The following is a 21,938-nucleotide window of genomic DNA, read 5'->3' on the forward strand; positions in this document are numbered from 1 at the left end:
ATTGCACCACTTCAATCTAGTCTGGGTGACACAATGAGACCCTGTCTCCAAAAAAAAAAAGAAAAGTAAAAATCCACATATAAGTGGACCCATGTTGTTCAAGGGTTAACTGTACTAGCTTTTGGACTAGTAATAATTTTTAGTCTCTTAAATCACGCAGGAAATGAAGAATATGGTTACAGATCATTCTTACAAGAATATTAGCTTTAAAACTTGCCCATGTATTTACCTTTGCTGAGATCTTTGTTTCTTCATATAGCTTCATGTTATTGTCTAGTATCCTTTCATTTCAACCTGTAGGACTCCCTCTAGTATTTTTTGCAGGGCAGGTCTAGTGGTCACAAACTCCCTCAACTTCTACTTATATGGGAATCTCTTTTTTTGGTCGTTAAGTTTTAATCAAAGCTTGTGTATAAGATTACTTTATTCCTGCCTCTTAATTGTTTCTTCCTTGTATTTGCCCTTTTCCTTTCCCACTTGGTGAGATTTGGCTTTCCGTTCAAAGATCTTTTTGTGGTCTTTGTCCATTTTTAGCCTAGTGATAACCACCTTGCTGGGGTGAATGCCTATGTGGACAGTTGTGCCATTAGCCTTTTCCCGCTGCACCCATTCAGTGTAGATAACATATTTCTTCCTGTAAACCTGGAGTACTTTGCCAATTTGCTGACCTTTATAGTGTCCTCATACAACCTGAACTTCATCATCCTTTCGGATGGGCATGGATTGCGCATTGCACTTCTGTCTCAGCTGTTTGGAAACAGGGGAAGACATCTTCCTGCAAATGTGGAAAGGTGATTTGAAATGCCTTTTGAGATTCTTGCTTCGGTTGGAAGTCACAAAGGGATTGAACTTTGTTTTGGCCATTCCCGCTTCGGTGATGGCTGCAAAAGGGTTATCTGGGAATCTTTTAATATCTCCCTCACTTTTTTCCCCCCAATGAAACTTAATTTATTACCCTAAAATGTAAATTACATAAAATGTTCACGTGTTGTGAAATATTATTCCTGTTACTTTTTCAACTATTTTAAATGGTAAGAATCATTCTTAGCTCATAAGCTGTAGAAAAACAAGTAGCAAGCTGAATTTGGCTCAAGGGCTGCAGTTCGTTGACTCATGAGTTTATTTTTTAAAATTTTTTATTTCCATAGGTTATTGGGTAGTGTTTGGTTACATGAGTAAGTTCTTTGGTGGTGATTTGTGAGATTTTGGTAAATGCCCATCAATCAATGGGTGGATAAAGAAACTGTGATATATATATATATATATATATATATATATATATATCACATGTGTGTATATATATACACATATATGTATATATCACAGTTTATATATAAATGTTATATATATATATATATATATATATATATATATATATATATTTGATGAAATACTACTCAGTCATAAAAAGGAATGACTTAATGGCATTCACAGCAACCTGGATGAGATTGGAGACTATTATTCTAAGTGAAGAAACTCAGGAATGGAAAACCAAACATTGTGTGTTCTCACTCATAAGTGGGAGCTAAGCTATTAGGATGCAAAGGCATAAGAATGACACAATGGACTTTGGGGACTCGGGGAAAGGGTAGGAAGGGCATGAGGGATAAAATATTTCTCACTTCTGAAGGACAGTTTTGCTTGATATAAGATTTGTTGTCACATTTCTAGAATTGATACATAATATTTGTACATATTAATGGGTACATGTTATCTTCTTACATGCATAGAATGTGTAATAATAAAGTCTGGGTATACAGGGTATCCATCACCTCGAGTATGGTTTCTTGGGTTGAGAATATCTCGAGGCCTCTCTTCTAGCTATTTTGACATATATAACACATTGTTAACTATAGTCACCCTACTCTGCTATAAAACATTACAACTTATTCCTTCTATCCAACTGTATATTTGTATCCATTAACCAATGTCTCTTCATCCCCCCTCTACCACCATACCTTTCCCAGTCTCTGGTATGTATCATTCTACTCTCTGCTTTTATGAGATCAACTTTCTTAGCTTCAATATATGAGTGAAAACATGCAATATTTGTCTTTCTGTACCTGGCTTATTTCATATAACATAATGACCTTCAGTTCTATCCATGTTACTGAAAATGGCATGGTTTCATTCTTTATTTTATGGCCAAATAGTGTCCCATTGTGTATATATCACATTTAATTAATTAATTAATTAATTCATACATTGATGACCACTTGGGTTGATTCTCTATCTTTGCTATTGTGAAGAGTACTGCAATAAATATGAGAGGGCAGGTATCTATTTGATACACTGATTTTTTTTCCTTTGACTAAATTCCCAGTAATGGAATTGCTGGGTTATATGGTAGCTCTATTTTTAGTTTTCAGAGAAATCTCCATATTGTTTTGCATAGTGGCTATGCTAATTTACATTCCCACCAACAGTGTACAAGAGTTGCCTTTTCTCTGTATCCTTGCCAGCATCTGTTTTTTTTTAAAAAAAATTTTTGTTATAGCTATTCTAACTATATCTCTTTGTGGTTTCAATGTGCATTTCCCTGATGAGTAGTGATGAGCTTTTCAAAAATTTCATTTACCTATTGGCCACTTGTATGTCGTCTTTTGAGAAATGTCTATTCATGTAATTTCCCCACTTTTTAATGATTATTATTATATTATTGAGTTGTTTGAGTTGCTTGTATATTCTAGATAATAGCCCCTTGAGGGATGAATAGGTGGCTAATATTTTCTCACATTCAACAGATTGTCTCTTCATTACATTGATTGCTGTGCAGAAGCTTTTTAGTTTGATAGTCTCATTGTCCATTTCTGTTTTTATTGTCTGTGCTTTTGAGGTCTTAGCCGTAAAATCTTTGTCTAGATCAATGTCCTGAAGTGTTTTCCCTGTTTTCTTCTAGTAGTTTTATATTTTCAGATGTTACATTTAAGCCTTTCATCTAGCTTGAGTTGACATTTATACACAGTGATAAATAGGGGTCCAGTTTCATTTTTCTACATATAGATATTCAATTTTCCCAGCATTACTTATTGAAAAGCATGTCCTTTCCCCAGTGTCTGTTCTTGGTGTCTTTGTCAAAAATCAGTTGGCTGTGAGTATGTGACTTTTTCTGTGTTCTCTATTCTGTTCCATTGATCTGTGTGTCTGTTTTTATACCAATACTGTACTGTTTTGATTACTATAGCCTTGTAATAGATTTTGAACCAGGTAGTGTGATGTCTCCAGCTTTGTTCTTTTTTGCTCAGGAGGACTTTGACTTTTCTGGCTCTTTTTTGGTTTCATTTGAATTCTAAGATTGTTTTCTCTCTTTCTGTGAAAAATGACATTGGTATTTTGATAGAGATTGTGTTGAATCTGTAGATTGCTTTGGGTAGTATGGTCATTTTAACTGTGTTAACTCTTCTGATTCATGAGCATGGAATGTCTTTCTATTTGTGTCCTCTTTAATTACTTTCAACCGACTCTTGTAGTTTTCCTTGTAAAGGTCTTTTGTTTCCTTGGTTAAATTTATTCCTAGGTATTATTATTTTTTGGAGCCATTGTAAATGGGATTGCCTTTTTGATTTATTTCTCAGTTTATTATTGGTGTTTAGAAATGCTATTGATTTTTGTAAGTTGATTTTATATACTATTTTGTGAAATTTATTTATTGAATATAAGTTTTTAAAGTTTTTTTCTAGATATAAGATCATATTATCTGCAGAGGAACAATTTGACTTCCTCTTTCCAAATTTTGAGGTTTTTTTTTTTTTTTTGGAGACAGGGTCTTACTGTGTCACCCAGGCTGGAGTGCAGTGGTGCAATCTTGGCTCACTACAACCTCTGCCTCCCAGGTTCAAGCGATTCTCCTGCCTCAGTCCCACAAGTAGCTGGGATTACAGGTGCCAGCCACCACACCTGGCTAATTTTTGTATTTTTTTAGTAGAGATGGGGTTTCACCATGCTGACCAGGTTGGTCTCAAACTCCTAACCTCAGTTTTTCTTCCTGCCTTGGCCTCCCATAGTGCTGTGATTACAGGCATGAGCCACTGTGCCTGGCCTATGTCTTTTATTTTTCTTACCTCATTGCTCTGGCTAGGACTTCCAGTACTATGTTTAATAAGGGTGGTGAAAGTGAACATTCTTGTCTTGTTTCAGTTTTCAGAGAAAAGGTTTTCAGCTTTTTCCCATTCAGTGTGATGTGAGATGTGGACTTGTATATGGTCTTTATTATGTCGAGGTGTGTTCCTTCTATGCCTACTATGTTGAAGTTTTTATCGTTAAGGTATGTTGAATTTTATCAAATGCCTTTCCTCCATTTACTGAGATGATCATGTGGTTTTTGTCCTCCCTTCTGTTGATGTGATATATTATGTTTAACTTGTGTATGTTGAACCATCCTTGCATCCTTGGGATAAATTCCACTAGATCATGGTGTATTATGTTTTTGATGTTGGATTTAGTTTGGTAGTGTTTTGAGGACTTTTGTCTGTTAATCAGGGATATTGGCATGTGGTTTTCTCTTTTGTTAATTAGAGAAAAATTTGAATTAGGGAAAATGTCCTCCTTTTCAATTTTTTGCAATAGTTTGAGGAAAATTGGTATTAAATATTCTTCATAAGTTTGGCAGAATTCAACAGTGAAGTCATGCAGTCCTGCACATTTTTTTGTTGACAGACTTTTTAATACTAGTTCAATCTCATTTCTCATTGTTGGTCTGTCCAGGTTTTCTATTTCTTCCTGACTCAACCTGGGTAGGTTTTATGTGTCCAGGAATTTATCAATTTTCTATTAGTTATTTATAATTTCTGATCTTTTATATTTCTGTGGTATGTCTTCTATTGTAATGTCTCCTTTTTTGTTTCTTTTTTTTTTAATTTTAGATTTGGGGGTATATGTGAAGGTTTGTTATATAGGTGAACATGTGTCATGGGGCTTTGTCATACATATATTTCATTACCTAAGAATTAAGCCAATACCCAATAGTCACCTTTTCTGGTCTTCCTCCTCCCAACCTCCCCACTCAAGTAGACCCCAGTGTCTGTTGTTTCCTTCTTTGTGTTAGTGAGTTTTTATTATTTAGCTCCCACTTATAAGTGAGAACATGCAGCATTTGGTTTTCTGTTCCTGTGTCGGTTTACTAAGGATAATGGCCTCCAGCTCCATCCATGTTCCCACAAAAGATATGATCTCATTCTTTTTTATGGCTGTGTAGTGTTCCATCGTGTATATGTACCTCATTTTCTTTATCCAGTCTTCATTTATGGGCATTTAGGTTGATTCCATGTATTTGCTATTGTGGATAGTGCTGCAATGAACACTTGCATGCATATGTCTTTATGGTAAAATGACTTAATATTCCACTGGGTATATACCCAGTAATGGGATTGCTGAGTCTAATGGTAGTTTTCCTTTTAGCTCTTTGAGGAATCAACATAATGCTTTCCACAATGGTTGAATTAATTTACACTCCCAGCAACAGTGTATAAGTGTTCCCTTTTCTCCAAAACCTCACCAGTATCTGTTATTTTTTGAGTTTTAATAATAGCCATTCTGACTGGTATGAAGTGGTATCTCATTATGGTTTTATTTGCATTTGTCTAGTCAGTTATATTAAGCTTTTTTTCTTAAGTTTTTTATTATACTTTAAGCCTTTTAAAATATGTTTGTTGGCTGCATGTATGTCTTCTTTTGAGAAGGGTCTGTTCATGTCCTTTGCCCACTTTTTAATGGGTTTTTTTTTTTTTTTAATAAATTTAAGTCCCTCATAGATGCTGGATATTAGACCTTTGTCAAATGCATAGTTTGCAAAAATTTCTCCCGTTTTAGATTGGCTGTTTACTCTGTTGATAGTTTCTTTTGCTGTGCAGTATCTCTTAAGTTTAATAAGACCCACTTGTCAAATTTTGCTTTTGTTGTGATTGCTTTTGGTGTCTTTGTCATGAAATCTGCCTATTCCTATGTCCCAGGATGGTATTGCCTAGGTTGTCTTCTGGGGTTTTTATATTTTTGGGTTTTACATTTAAGTCTTTAATCCATCTTGAGCTCATTTTTGTGTATGGTGTAAGCAAGCGGTCCAGCTTCAATCTTCTGCATATGGCTGGCTAGCCAGTTATCCCAGCACCATTTATTGACTAGGGAGTCTTTTCCCCATTGCTTGTGTTTTGTCAGCTTTGTTGAAGATCAGATGGTCGTAGATGTGTGGTCTTATTTCTGGGCCCTCTATTCCACTTCCTTGGTCTATGTGTCTGTTTTTGTACCAGTACCATGCTGTTTTGGTTACTGTAGCCTTGTAGTGTAATTTGAAGTCAGGTAACGTGATGCCTCCAGCTTTGTTCTTTTTGCTTAGGGATGCCTTTGGCTATTCAGGCTCTTTTTTTGGTTCCATATGAATTTTAAAATAGTTTTTTCCAGTTCTGTGAAATGTTATTGGTAGTGTGATAGGAATAGCATTGAATCTGTAACTTGCTTTGGGCAGTGTAGCCATTGTAATGGTATTGATTTTTCCTATTCATGAACATAGGATGTTTTCCCATTTGTTTGTGTCTTCACTGATTTCTTTGAGCAGTGTTTTGTAATTCTCATTGTAAAGCTCTTTCATCTTCTTGGTTAGCTGTATTCCTAAGTATTTTATTTTTGTGGCAATTGTGAATGAGATTGTGTTTCTGATTTGCCTCTCAGTTTGGCTGTTGTTGGTGCATAGAAATGCTAATGATTTTTGTACATGGATTTTTGTATCCTGCAACTTTGAAGTTATTTATTAGCTTAAGGAGCTTTTGGGCTGATGCTATGGGGTTTTCTAGATAAAGAATCATGTTATCTGCAAACAGATAGTTGGACTTTCTCTCTTCCTATTTCAATGCCCTGTCTTTCTCTTGCCTAATTGTTCTGGCTAGGACTTCCAATATTATGTTAAATAGAGAGAGCATTCTTGTCTTGTGCCAGTTTTCAAGGGGAATGCTTCCAGCTTTTGCCCATTCAATATAATGTTGGCGGTAAGTTTGTCATAGATGGCTCTTATTATTTTGAGGTATGTTCCTTCAATACCTAGTTTGACAGATTTTAACATGAAGGAGTGTTGAATTTTATCAGAAGCCTTTTCTGTGTCTGTTGAGATAATCATGTGGTTTTTGTCTTTAGTTCTGTTTATGTGATAAATCACATTTATTGATTTGTCTATGTTGAACCAACCTTGCATCCCAGGGATGAAGCCTGCTTTGTCATGGTGGATTAGCTTTTTGATATGCTGCTGTATTCAGTTTGCAAGTATTTTGTTGAGGATTTTTGCATCAATGTTCATCAAGGATATTGGCCTGAAGTTTTGTTTTTTTGTTGTCTCTGCCAGGTATCAAGATGATGCTGGTCTCATAGAATGAGTTGGGGAGGAGTCATTCGTTGTCAGTATTTTTGGAATAATTTCTGTAGGAATAGTACTAGCTTTGGTTTTTTTTTTTTTTTTTTTTTTTTTTTTGTACATCTGGTAAAGTTTGGCTGTGAATCCATCCAGTTGCATGCTTCTTTGAAAGCCCAGAACTGGTTGGTAGAGTTTTTATTACTGGTTGATTGATAGGCTATTTATTACTGATTCAATTTTGGAGCCTGTTATTTGTCTGTTCAGGGAATCAATTTATCCCTACCTCAGAAGTGGGAGGGTGTAGGGTGTATGTTTCCAGAAATTTATCCATCTCGTCTAGGTTTTGTAGTTTGTGTGCATAGAGGTGTATGTAGTAATTTCTGATGGTGTGGGTTTTTTTTTTTCTTTTTCTTTTGTGAAGATAGATAGAGTCTCATTCTTTTGCCCAGGCTGGAGCGCAGTGGCGCAATCTCGGCTCACTGCAATCTCTGCCTCCCAGGTTCATGCAATTCTCCTGTCTCAGCCTCCTGAGTAGCTGGGATTACAGATGTGCACCACCATGCCTGGCTAATTTTTGTATTTTTCAGTAGAGATGGGGTTTCACTATGTTGGCCAGGCTGGCCTCAAACTCCTGACTTCAAATGATCCACCTGCCTCAGCCTCCCAAAGTGCTGGGATTATAGGCATGAGCCACTGTGCCTGGCTTGTTTCTGATTGTTGTTTTTATTTCTGTGGGGTCAGTAGTAACATTCCCTTTGTCATTTCTAATTGTGTTTATTTGGATCATCTCTTTTCTTCCTTATTCTTCTAGCTAGTGACCTATCAATTTTTTCAAAAAAACCAACTCCTGGATTAATTGATCTTTTGAGTGGTTTTTCATGTCTCAATTTGTAGTTCAGCTCTGATTTTTATTATCTTCTGTTAGCTTTGGAGCTGATTTATTCTTCTCTAATTCTTTCAGTTGTGAAGTTAGTTTAATTTGAGATCTTTCTAACTTTTTGATGAGGGCATTTAGTGCTATGAATTCCTCTCTTAACACTGCCTTAGCTGTGTCCCAGATATTCTGGTATGTTTTATCTTTGTTCTTATTATTTTCAAAGAACTTCTTGATTTCTGCTTTAATTTCATTATTTATCCAAAAGTCATTCAGGAGCATGCTGTTTAATTTCCATGTAATTGCATGGTTTTGAGCGATTTTCATTGTCTTCTGTTTTTATTGTGCTGTGGTTTGACAGTGTGTTTCATATGATTTTGGCTCTTTTACCCTTGTTGAGGATTCTTTTATATCCAACTATGTAGTTGATTTTAGAGTATGTGCCATCTGATAATGAGAATAATGTATATTCTGTTGTTTTGGGGTGGAGAGTTCTGTAAAGGTCTAACAGATTCATTTGGTCCAGTGTTGAGGTTAGATCCTGAATCTTGTTAATTTTCTGCCTCAATGATCTGTCTAATACTGTCAATGAAGTGTTGAAGTATCCTACTATTATTGTGTAGGAGTCTGCCTCTTTGTAGGTATCTAAGAACTTGCTTTATGAATCTGGATGCTCCTGTGTTGGGTGCATATATATTTAGGATTGTTAGGTCTTATTAAATTGAACCTTTTACCATTATGTATTTTTACATAACTTCTTTGAGTTTTTTGAGTTTTATTGATTTGAAATCTGTTTTGTCTGTAGTTAGGATTGCAAGCTTTGCTTTTTTGTTTTCCATTTGCTTGGTAGATTTTCCTCCATTCATTTATTTTGAGCCTATGAGTATCATTACATGTGAGATGTCTCTTAAAGGCAGCATACCATAGGCTCTTGCTTTTTTATCCAGCTTGCCACTGTGTGCCTTTTAAGAGGGCATTTAGCCCATTTACATCCAAGATTTAGTATTGATATGTATGGATTTGATTCTGTCATTGTGCTGTTAGTTGCTTAAGATGTTGGCTTTTGTGTGTTTGCTTTACAGTTTTTGTATTAGCTGATAGAAGTCTTTCCTTTCTATAGATAGTGCTGCTTTCAAGATCTCTCATATGGCAGGTCTGGTGGTAATGAATTCCCCCAACATTTGGTTATCTGAAAAGGATTTTATTTCTCCTTCACTTAGGAAGCTTAATTTGGCTGGATATAAAATTCTTGGTTGAAGATTTTATTCTTTAAGAATGTTGGATATAAGCCCCTGCCCCCAATCTCTCCTGGCATGTAGGGTTTTAGCTGAGAGGTCTGCTGTTAGCCTGACAGGGTTCCCTTTGTAGGTGGAGAGTTCTGTAAAGGTCTAACAGATTCATTTGCTCCAGTGTTGAGGTTAGAGCTCGAATATCTTAATTTTCTGCCTCAATGATCTATCTAATACTATCAATGGAGTGTTGAAGTATCTTACTATTTGGTGACCTGCCCTTTCTCTCTAACTACATTTAACATTCTTTCATTGCAACCTTGGAAAATCAGGTTATGTGTCTTGGGGATGATTATCATGTATAGAATCTTTCAGAAGTATTTTCTGAATTTGACTGTTGGCCTCTCTAACAAGGTTGGAGATATTTTCATGGACAATATCCTGAAATATGTTTTCAATTTATTTGCTTTCTCCCCTTCCCTTTCACGGAGGCCAGTGATTATCATAGATTTGGCCTCTTTACATAATCCCCTACTTCTCAGAGGTTTTGTTCATTTTATAATTAAAAAAAAAATTTTGTCTGAAAATTTTAGAGACTCAGTCTTCAAGTTCTGAGATTATTTCCTCACCTTGGTTTATTCTACTATTAATACTTGTGATCACATTGTGAAATTCTTGTATTATGTTATTCAGTGCTGTCAGACCCATTAGTTTCTTTTTTGTACTGGCTATTTCATCCTTCAGCTCTGTATCACTTTATTGTGATTCTTATTTTCCTTGGACTGGGTTTTTCTGTCCTCATGAATCTTCATGATTTTTGTTCCTATCCATATTCTGAACTCTATTTCTGTCACTCAAACCAGTTTGGCCTGGTTAAAAACTCTTGTTGGAGAACTGCAGTCATTTGGAGGACATATAACTGGGGTTCTTCTATTGGTTCTTTCTCAGCTCCTTGTGTGGGTGTTCTTTTAACTGCAGTGTAAACTGACTACAGTAAATAGGCTTCTTTTCTGGGTGTTTTCACCAGGCCAAGGCTTTGTGCAGGGCCTTTATTTGAAACTGACTTATTGCCTCTAATTTCAGAGAGGGTATGTTAGTGAGGTATCTTTGGTGTTGAAGCTTTGAGATGTGATCCAGCAGTTGGCACTTAGGCTTATTGGTCAGTTGGCAGACTCTTGCTTGGTTGTATTTCCTCACAGTTGCAACTGTGTTCTCTCTCAATGTTCTGAAAGTATGGGTTCCTTTCCCCCTTGAGTGCTGACTGTAGATGACAACTTGGCACTCCTGGGCTACTCACTGCAGCTCTGGGGTGATCTCAGTGTTTGTTTCTATTCCCCAACTTGGAGGCAGCAGAGGAAGGGATTTTAGTAGTGGTTGTGGTCAAGGGTCTTTTGCTTGTCTCCTGAGTGCTCTACCCCAGAGAAATGAAGGTCGGTAATGGCTCATTGCAATCAGCCCAGGATGGAGGGTTTGTGCTGCAAGCCTAAGCCATGGGTTTCCTGTCTGATGACAAGCAGTTGGGGGTAAAGGGGGTATGGTGGGATCAGTGGGAGAGGGAGTGGCCTCCTCTCCTTGGGTTGACTGCAGCTTGTTGGAGGTGTGGATAAGGCATTTAGGGTCTTTGCTCCTTAGTCTGAGGGTGGCAAGGGCAGTTCCACTGCAGAGGCAGTGACAGAGGCTTTCAATTGCCCCTGGAAAAGTCTAGCCACTTTTCTATAGGTCTGCTGCGGTATGCTTGGGTCCCACTGCAGTCCCTAGTCACTTCGGATTTTCTAGTCCTGAGAGATATCACCAGTGAAGGCTGAAAAACAGCAAAGATGGCAGCCTGTTTCTCCCGCTGGGAGCTTTGTTTCAGGGAGGTACGGGCCTGTTGCTGGCCCAAAGGCACCTGCAGGAGGTACCTGGAGACCCAGCTTGGGAAGTCCTGCCCAATGAGGGGGAATGGGGATGATCAGGGACCCACTTAAAAAAGCAATCTGGCAACATTTTGGTCGAGCAGCTGTGCTGTGCTGGGGGTCTGCTTCAGGGCCCTCCCTGGTCACCTCAGACACTCTGAAGTCCAGAGGCTGGAATGGCTAAGTCGCTCAAACAGCAAAGATAGTGGTTCCACCTCTCCCTCTGGGAGCTCTATCCCAGAGAGATTAAAAATCTTTGTTCACTGGAGGAACACCAAGAGGGGTGGCTGGAGGACCCAGTTGGGAGGGTCTGCCCAATGAGGAGGAGCAGGATCAGGGATCCACTTAAAAAAGCAGTCTGGCCATGTTTCAGTAGAGCTGTGCAGTGCTGAGGGATCCCTTTCACCCCCAGTCGGCTTGGGTTCTGTAAAGTCTGAAGGCTGGAACAGCTATGTCACCCAAATAGCAAAGATGATGAACTGTCCCCCACTCTGAGAGCACCATCTCCAGGAAAATTCAAGTCTCTGTCAGCTGGAGACGACTGGTGGCATTGGTTGGAGGGCCCAACTTGGGAGGTCCTGCCCATTGAGGAGGTCTGGCATCAGGTACCTGCTTAAAGCAGCAGTCTGGCCATGTTTTGGTAGAGCAGCTGTGCTGTGCTGGGGGATCCCCCCCCTTTCATCCCTGGTCAGCTTGGACACTCCAAGGCCTGAAGGTTGGAATGGCTAAGGTACCCAAACCGCAAAGATGGCAGCCTGCCCCTCCCACCAGGAGCTGCTTCTTAGGGAGGTGCAATGCCACTACTGGCTGGAATTCCAAGCCAGGGGGTCTTGTCTTGTGAGGTGCTGTGGAAGTGGGCCTGCAGGCTATTCCTGCTCAGTCTCCTGGATTCTGCCCCTTTCCTAGGATTATGTATGGGGGTCTAACCTCCCACTTTGCTGGACTTGCAGCTACTTTTGCCGCAAAGCCTGAGTATTTAAAGCTTCACAGTTTCGGCACATGCCTGAGTGGCTGCTATACTGAGGCTCCACATAGCTCTGTCTGTCAGACTGAAGGCCCTGGGGGAGTGGGTTCACAAGAACATCTCCTGACCTGAGGGTTGCGAAGATTCCTGGGAGAAATGTGGTTTCCCGGGGTCTCTCATTGCTTTCCTGGGTGGGGGAGGTTCACCTAGCTCCATGTTGCTCCCTGTTGGACTGTTGTCCTGTCTTGCTTTTTTATTTTTGAGATGGAGTCTTGCTCTGTCGCCCAGGCTGGAGTGTAGTGGTGGTGCAATCTCGGCTTGGCTCACTGCAAGTTCCGCCTCAGCCTTCTGAGTAGCTGGGACTACAGGCGCCTGCCACCACACCTGGCTAATTTTTTGTATTTTTAGTAGAGACGGAGTTTCACCGTGTTAGCCAGGATGGTCGCAATCTCCTGACCTTGTGATCTGCCTGCCTCAGCCTCCCAAAGTGCTGAGATTACAGGCGTGAGCCATGACACCCGACCCTGTCTTGCTTTTCTTTATTCTCCATGGGTCAAGTTGTTACCTTGATTAGTCTCAGTGCGAGTACTTGGATGTTTCAGTTGAGGGTGTTGTATTTACTTGCCCCTTCCATTCCTCTCTGAGAGAGCCACACACATTAGCTGCTTCTCGTTGGCCATCTTAGCCATTCCCCACTCTTTTTTAAAAGGTTTCTGACTTTGAGTCTTCTTTTTTTTTTTTCTTGGTTAGTCTAGCTAATGGTTTATCAGTTTTTGTCTTCTTAAAAAAACTATCTTTTCATTGATCCTTTGTATTTTCAGTTTATATTTTGTTTAGTTCTGCTTTGATTTTTTTCTTTGATTTCTTTCATTGTACTAAATTTGGGTTTGGTTCTTTCTTTTGCAGTTCCTTGAGGTACATTGTTAGATTGTTTTAATTCCTTCTACTTTTCTGATGTAAGCATTTATTGCTATAAATTTCCTTCTTAGCACTGCTTTTGCTGTGTCCCATAGGTTTGGGTATGTTGTATATCAATGCATTTCTTTTAAGCAGTTTTTTGATTTCCTCCTTAATTTCTTATTGGACCTAGGTGGTTATTCAGGAGCATATTGTTCACTTTCTATGTAATTGTATGGTTTTCCAGAGTTTCTCTTGTTATCAACTTCTAGTTTTATTCCATTGTGATCTGAGAAGATAATTAATAGATTTTGATTTACAAAAATGGTTGAGACTTGTTTTGTATTCTAACAAGTGGTCTATCCTGGAGAATGTTCTATGGGCTAATGAGAAGAATATGTATTCTGTAGTTCTTGATTGAAATGTTCTTAAATGGCTCTCAAGTCCATTTGGTCTGAAGTACAGTTTAAATTCAGTATTTCTTTAATTCTCTTTCTAAATAATGTATCTAAAGCTGAGAGTGTGGTGCTGAAGTCCCCAACTATTATTGTGTTGGTGTCTATTTCTTCCTTAAGATCTAATACTCTGTCTTGAGTACTCTCATGTTGGGTGCATATATGTTTAGAACTATTTGATCCTGGTCCTTACTTGATCCCTGTATCATTAGATAATGACCCTCTTTGTCTCTTCTTCACTGTTTTTGACCTAATAAGTGTTTTATCTAAGTGTAGCTCCTCCTGATTGTTTTGTCTTTTTCCATCTCTTTACTTTCAGTCTGTGTCTTTTGCAAGTGAGATGAGTTTCTTGTAGGCAGCATACAAGTGGGTCATTTAAATAATCCATCAGCCAGTCTGTTTTTTAAGAGAAAAGTTTAATCTGTTTACTTTTTTTTAAATTCAAGGCTATTATGTGAGAGTTTATTCCTGTCATTTTATTAATTGATTTCTGATTGTTTTATATATTCTTCCTTTCTTTCTCTCTTATCATTGTGGTTTGATTTTTTTTTTTTTTTTTTGTAGTGGTAACGTTTGAGTTTTTTAGTTTCCTTATTTGTATGTTTGCTCTACCAGTAGACTTTATACTTCCATGTGTCTTCAGAATAGTAGAAGGCATTGTCCTTTCACTTCCAGCTGTAGGACTGACTTAAGCAATTCTTATAGAACTGATCTAGTGGTGATAAATTTCTTCAACTTCAGCTTGTCTGGGAAGACTTTTCTCCTTCATTTTTTAAAGACAAATTTACTGGGTATAGTATGCCTGACTGGCAGGTTTTTTTCTTTCAGCACTTTGAATGTATCATTCCATTCTCTTGGGCTGTGAGGATTCTGCTGAGAAATCCACTGTTAGTCTGATGAGAGTTCCCTAATAAATAACCAGATCATTTTCTTTTGCTGGTTTTATAATTCTCTTATTTGACTTTTGACAGTTTGACTATAATGTACTGTGGAGAAGACCCTTTTAAATTGTATCTGATTGGAGATTTCTGAGATTCCTATATCTGGATGTCTAAATCTCTTGATAGACTTGAAGTTTTTCAGCTATTATTTTGTAAAATAGGTTTTTTATCCCTTTGATTTCTCATTGGCTTCTGGTACACTTGATATTGGAATATTTGGTTGCTTTATATTGTCCCATATATCACATAAGCTTTGCTAATTTTTTCTTTATTTTTATCTGACTTGGATATTTCTTTTTTTTTCTTTCTTTCTTTCTTTCTTTCTTTTTTTTTTTTTGAGACGGAGTCTCGCTCTGCCGCCCCAGGCTGGAGTGTGGTGGCTGGATCTCAGCTCACTGCAAGCTCCGCCTCCCAGGTTCACGCCATTCTCCTGCCTCAGCCTCCCGAGTAGCTGGGACTACAGGTGCCTGCCACGTCGCCCGGCTACTTTTTTGTATTTTTTAGTAGAGACGGGGTTTCACCGTGTTAGCCAGGATGGTCTTGATCTCCTGACCTCGTGATCCGCCCATCTCGGCCTCCCAAAGTGCTGGGATTACAGGCTTGAGCCACCGCGCCCGGCATGACTTGGATATTGCAAAAGACCTGTCTTCAAGTTCTGAAATTCTTTCTTCTGCTTTATCTAGTCTGTTGAAGCTTTAGAATGTATTCTGTATTTCATTCAATTAATTCCTGTGTTACAGAATTTTTGTTTGGGATTTTTTTTAATGTCCATCTCTTTGGTAAACTCATATCCTAAATTGTTTTTTTTTCTGATTTCTTTGTATTGTATTTGAGTTCTCTTGCATCTCACTGAGCTACTTCAGTATCATTGTTTTGAATTCTTCAGTATTTCATGTGTCTTTTTCAATGGAATCTGTTGCTGGAAAGTTATTGTGTTCCTTTGGAGGTATCTTATTTCCTTTCTCATATTTCTTGTGTCCTTATGTTATCTGCACAACTGGTGTAATAGTTGCTTCTTCCAATTTTTTGGATTTACTTTCATGGGGAGGACTTTTTCCTGAAAATGTATCTACAGTGTTGGTTGAGTAGAAAACTTTGGCTTTGATTCTGGGTGCATGCTACCATGTAGTCTCCATATGATTTCTTTGGGTGTAAACAGTGTCAGTTGTGTCTGTGATTTTTTTTCTGTGGCTTAGGGTATGGTTATTAGTAGTAGCTATGGTGAAGTTTTGCTGGAGATAGGATGCCACATGGACCAGTCCTCAGGTCCCAGTAGTGGCATCTGTAGGCCAAATGTGCTTGTCCTTAGGCCCCAAGGTGGTATACACTGGCACTAGTGTTAGCGGGTCCAAGTGGGCCAATTCTTAGGTCTCCTTTTGACCTGGCTCAGATACCAGCTGTGGCAGCAGAGGGCAGGGCAGGTGAGTAGATTCTCAAGTCCCCTAGATAGTGGGCATAGCATGAGCAATTGGCAGTAGCAGTGGTTGAACAATTTTCTGGCTATCAAGTGGTCCATGCCAGTGTTGGTGGTGGCTATGATGGGCTGGGTGGGCCAGTCCCCATGCTTGTAGGTGGGGCATGTGGGTGGGTACTAGCTGTGGTGCTGGTGGCAGGTTGGGTGAGCCTGTTTTCAGCCCCTTGGAAGGAATACTCACATGCCAGTGGTGGTGGGTGGGGCAGGGTGACTTCCAGGCCCCTGGATGGTATGCTTGGGCACTGAGCCAGGGAATGTAGCCAGGCTGGGCAGGCATGTCTTTAGGCCCCCCAGTGGTATGTGCAGGTGCTGGCTATGATAGGCAGGAGCAGGGTGATCCCTAGGCCCCCAGAAGAATGCTTGGGTGGAGGTGGCAGCTGCACTATGGCCTTGCTTCTGGGGAGGGTGGGGTTGGTTTAAGTGGCAGCAGCCATAAATTGGTGCCTGAGGAACTCATGCTTTGGCCTTAGGTGGTGGCTATTTACAGAGTAGCCTTTCCTCAAGATGTTCTTATTTTATTGCTATATTTTATTTTAGTTTTTCAGGGACAGGGCCTTGCTTTGTTGCTCAGACTATAGTGCAGTGGTGTGATCGTAGCTCATTGTAACTTTGAGCTCCTGGGCTCAAGTGATTCTCCTGCCTCAGCCTCCTGAGTAGTTAGAACAGCAGGTACACAACACCATGAGTAGCTAACTTTATTTTTTTAAAGACAGAATCTTGCTATGTTGCTCAGGGTGGTCTTGAACTTCTGGCCTCAAGTAATCTTCCCAACTCGGCCCTCCTGCTCAAGCACTGGGATTGCAGGTATAAGTTACCACACCCTGATTTAGTGTGCTTTTAAATGACTGGTGGCCCTGCTACTGGGGGTGGCAGGGTTGCTAGTCATGGCTGGCATTTTGATCCTGGCAGCAGCAGCCAGTAGTAGTACCTGGTTGCCTATAGAGGGATGTCAATGGGGCTCCAGGGATATGGAGGTGTAGGAGCTATTGGGCTTCAGGCAAGAATGCAGTCCAATGAGGGCTAGGCTCTCAAAATAGTGCTTTGTTATTGTGGCTTATGTCTCAAGGTGTGTGTGGGGGCCTAGAGTGAGCTCTGTCTCTGGAGCAATGGCATTTCATGGTCTCCAAGCAGATCCCTATGTTAGTCTCAGGGTCTGTGTGGGTTGTGAGGCTCTCCCTTGGCTAGGATTGCAGGAGTCTGTAGTGGGAATGTGGACCATCCAGGGTCTCTTACTTACCCTTACTTCCCCTTTTGCCACATTGGGGAATGTCTAGGCTCCTAGTTGATTCCAGCCCAGCAGGCTGCTTTGCTTCCTTCTTCTGCCTTGTTTCTTATCACTTCTGAGTTGAATTTTAGCTTTCTTTTTTGGACGGTCTATTCAATTGTGATTATCTGCCTGCTAGTTTGGTTCTTATTTGTGGAAGAGGAGAGTACTAGATGCTTCTAGTCAGTCATCTTGAAACCCTTCTTGTTAGTTTTTTTCTTTAAAAAAAAGAAAAAAAATCTTGGCTTTTTTTTTTTTTTTTTTTTTTTACCATTTGAAATATAAGCCTCCTCTCTTCTGGCCTCCATAGTTTGAGAATCTCGTAATCTTACTGAGAATCCTTTGTATTTGATGAGTCACTTCTCTCTTGCTGCTTTCAAGATTCTCTTCTTGAAAGAGAGAAAAATTTCAAGATTTATCTTTCAGTGGTTTGATTAGAATGTCTTTCTTAATTCATCCTACTTGTAGTGAGCTTCTTGGGTGTTTATAACTATATCTTTCATTAAAGTTGGGAATGTTTTGGCTATTACATCTTCAAAAAATATCTCTGCCCTTTGTCTCTCTTTTGAGATTCTCACAATGAGTATATTGGTTTATTTAATGATATCCCATGGGTTCCTTAGGCTCTGTCTTTGGTAGTTCGACCATCTAATGTTTCTCATGGATAGTTTATATTTTTTTCTTCCTTTAAATCAGCTATACTTTCCTGCTTCTTTGTATGCCTTGTGATTTTGTTAAAAACTGGACATGGGAAGCTAATAGTATGATATTTCTGGAAATCAGGTTCTTTCTTTTCCTCCAAGTCTTGCTGTTTTTGTCTTTTTTGTTTTGTTTTGTTGTTTGTTTTTTTAATCATTATAGGCTGCCTCCATGCTAGCGATCAGCCTGACGTGTAAGCTTAAGGTCTTCTCAGATCTTTTCTGAGCTTGTGCGTTTTCCTGTGCGTACAGGGTAACTTCCTAATTTCTTCCTTTTAGGTAGTTGTTTTTGAACTTATTCATCTTTAATGTCTGGCTCCCAAAAAGGGAAAAAGAAAAATGAAGTGGGCGTATACAGGGAAGAAAAAGAACACTGGCCTTTTACATCCCTTGGAAGTTGCTTCATCTGGGGTGGGGAGTGGCTTGTGACAATGGCTGCCTGCCTTGGTGCTTACATCTCCATGATCAGAAGCAGCAATCAACCATCAGCTATCAGAACATAGATCCCTGATATTTGGAGGACAGGGTCTTTATTACCCACCCTGGCTTGTGCAGGAACACATGCACAGCTGCTTGCCATGGGGCAGGGGTGGAGTGTGAGAGGTAGGGTGGTGAATGGGTAGCGGCTGGTGAACCAAGAGCTGAAGTTGAGCAAAATGAACTGTAGTTTACTGTCCAAGCCTTCCCCTTGAAGTTTTAAGCCTTGAATAAAATCCAGAGTTCCAAAATAGTTATATTAGATTCTGCCAGTGTGATTGTCATATAGGTGCGGAGATGGATTCCTTGGCCTTCCTATTCCACCATATTCCTATACTTCTCTCCTCTTTTTTTCCCTAATCTTGTAAACAGTGAGTATTCGAGGGGTGTTCCACAAAGGAATAGCATCCCAGCCTTCAAACTGTCCAAGGCTCCCAAAAACACACTTTCTCCAGATCCATCCCTAGTGTTCTGGGCTAAATTGCGCCCTGCCCCGACCCATGCCCCAAGTTCTAGCCCTCAGTACCTCAGAATGTGGCTGTATTTGGACATAGTGTCTCTAAATAGGTCATTAAGTTAAAATGAGGTCACTAGGGTGGGTTGTAATCCAATGTAACTGGTCTCCTTATAAAAAAAAAAAAAAGTGGCCAGGCTCAGTGGCTCATGCCTGTAATCCCAGCACTTTGGGAGGCCAAGGCGGGTGGATCACAAGGTCAGGAGTTCAAGACCAGCCAGCCAAGATGGTGAAACCCCGTCTCTACTAAAAAGAAAAAAAAAAATTAGCCAGGTATGGTGGTGGGCGCCTGTAATCCCAGCTACTTGGGAGGTTGAGGCAGAGAACTGTCTGAACCCAGAAGGTGGTGGTTGCAGTGAGCCAAGATCACACCACTGCACTCCAGCCTGGGCAACAGATCAAGACTCCATCTCAAAAAACACACGCACACACAACACAAAAAAGGATAAGATACATACATACAGAGTGAAGACCATGTGAAAACACAGGGAGAAAGATAGTCACCCACAAACCAAGAATAGAGATCTTGGGGAAAGAAACCAACTCTGCTGACACCTTGATCATCGATGTCCAGCCCCTAGAACTGTGAGAGAGTGAATTTCTGTTGCTTGAACCACTTGGTTTGTAGTATTTGTTATGATAGCCCTGGGCACACTTGTACCCCCAGTTATGGTATTCTTTCCCACTGTCAAAATGCTTCCTCTTCCCATTTGAAATCCTTCAATAATCTGTCAGGTCCTTGCTTCTCTAATTGTGCCCTTGTATCATAATTCTCTACAGTGGTCCTTCTGTGGGAGTTTAAAAAAAATCTTACCATGAATTTGCATACCCTTAGGCAAATGTTTTTCAAAGTGTGTTCCAAGAGAGGATGATTAACATTGCAGAGAAAGGGGTTTCCAAGGTAATGACCATTGATATGGTTTGGCTGTGTCCCCACCCAAATCTCAACTTGAATTGTATCGCCCAGAATTCCCCTGTGTTACGGGAGGGATCCAGTGGGAAGTAATTGAATCATGGGGGCCAGTCTTTCCCCTGTTGTTCTCATGATAGTGAATGAGTCTCAGAAGATTTGATGGATTTATCAGGGGTTTCTGCTTTTGCTTCTTCCTCATTTTTCTCTTGCTGCCACCATGTAAGAAGTGTCTTTCACCTCCTGCCATGATTCTGAGGGCTCCCCAGCCCAGTGGAACTGTAAGTCCAATTAAACCTCTTTTTCTTTTCAGTCTCGGATATATGTTTATGAGCAAACAGTGTGAAAACTGACTAATACAGTAAACTTGGGAGTTGGGCATTGCTGAAAAGATACCCAAAAATGTGGAAGTGACTTTGGAACTGGGTAACAGGCAGAGGTTAGAACAGTTTGGAGGACTCAGAAGACAGGAAAATGTGGGAAAGTTTGGAACCTCCTAGATACTTGAATAGCTTTGACAAAAATGTTGATAGTGATATGAGCAATAAGGTCCAGGCTGAGGTGGTCTGAGATGGAGATGAGAAACTTCTTGGAGCAAAGGTGACTCTTGCTATGTTTTAGCAAAGAGACTGATGGCATTTTTGCCCTGCCCTAGAGATTTTTGGAACTTCAAACTTGAGAGAGACAATTTAGGATATCTGGTAGAAGAAATTTCTAAGCAGCAAGCATTCAAAAGGTACCTTGGGTGCTGTTAAAAGCATTCCATTTTAAAAGGGAAACAGCATAAAAGTTCAGAAAATTTGCAGCCTCACAAAGCAGTAGAAAAGTCCATTTTTTGAGAAGAAATTTAAGCCAGCTGCAGCAATTTGCATAAGTAGCAAGGAGCCTAATGTTAATCCCCAAGACCATGAGGAAAATGTCTCCAGGCCATGTCAGAGACCTTCACGGCAGCCCCTCCCATCACAGGCTCGGAGGCCCAGGAGGAAAAAGTGGTTTTGTGGGCCGGGCCCAGGGTCCACATGCTGTGAGTGCCATCTAGGGACTTGATGCCATGTGTCTCAGCCGCTCCAGCCATGGCTGAAAGGGGCCAATGTAGAGCTTGGCTGTGGCTTCAAAGGGTGGAAGCCCCAAGCCTTGATAACTTCCACATGGTGTTGAGCCTGTGGGTGCACAGAAGTCAAGAACTGAGGTTTGGTAACTTCCACCTAGATTTCAGAAGATATATGGAAACTCTTGGATGCCCAGGCAAAAGTTTGCTGCAGGAACGGGGCCCTCATGGAGCCTCTGCTAGGGCAATGCAGAAGGGAAATGGGTTGGAGCTGCCACACTGAGTTCCTACTGGGGTAGTGCCTAGTGGAGCTGTGAGAAGAGATCCACCATCCTCCAGACACCAGAATGGTAGATCCACCAGCAGCTTGCACTGTGCACATGGAAAAGCTGCAGACACTCTATGTCAGCCCATGAAAGCAGCCAGGAGGGAGGCTGTACCCTGCAAACCCACAGGGGTGGAGCTGCCCAACACCAGGGATCCCACCTCTTGCATTGGTGTGACCAGGATGTGGGACCTGGAGTCAAAGGAGATCATTTTGGATTTTTAAAATTTGACCACCCTGCTGGATTTTGGACTTGTGTGGGGCCTGTAACTCCCTCGTTTTGGCCAGTTTCTGCCATTTGGAATGGCTGTATTTACCCAATACCTGTACCCCCATTGTATTTAGGAAGTAACTAGCTTGCTTTTGATTTTACAGGCTTGTAGGCAGAAGGGACTTGCCTTGTCTCAGATGTGACTTTGGACTTGTGGACTTTTGGATTAATGCTGAAATGAATTAAGACTTTGGGAGACTGTTGGGAAGGCATGATTTGTTTTGAAAGGTGGGGATATGAAATTTGGAGGGGCGAGGGGCAGAAGGATATGGCTTGGCTGTATCCCCACCCAAATCTCAACTTGTATTTCCCAGAATTCCCATGTGTTGTGGGAGGGACCCAGGGGGAGGTAACTGAATCATAGGGAGA

The 21,938-nt window shown here is 40.3% G+C and overlaps 1 pseudogene; it reads right to left on the minus strand.

The window, feature by feature from the left end:
* Window positions 1-423: 423 nt before the first annotated feature.
* On the minus strand, window positions 424-864 carry LOC111547114 (annotated as a pseudogene).
* Window positions 865-21,938: the final 21,074 nt, after the last annotated feature.

The sequence above is a fragment of the Piliocolobus tephrosceles genome, chromosome 4 (assembly GCF_002776525.5).
Source record: "Piliocolobus tephrosceles isolate RC106 chromosome 4, ASM277652v3, whole genome shotgun sequence".
In the NCBI taxonomy this organism is placed as follows: domain Eukaryota; kingdom Metazoa; phylum Chordata; class Mammalia; order Primates; family Cercopithecidae; genus Piliocolobus; species Piliocolobus tephrosceles.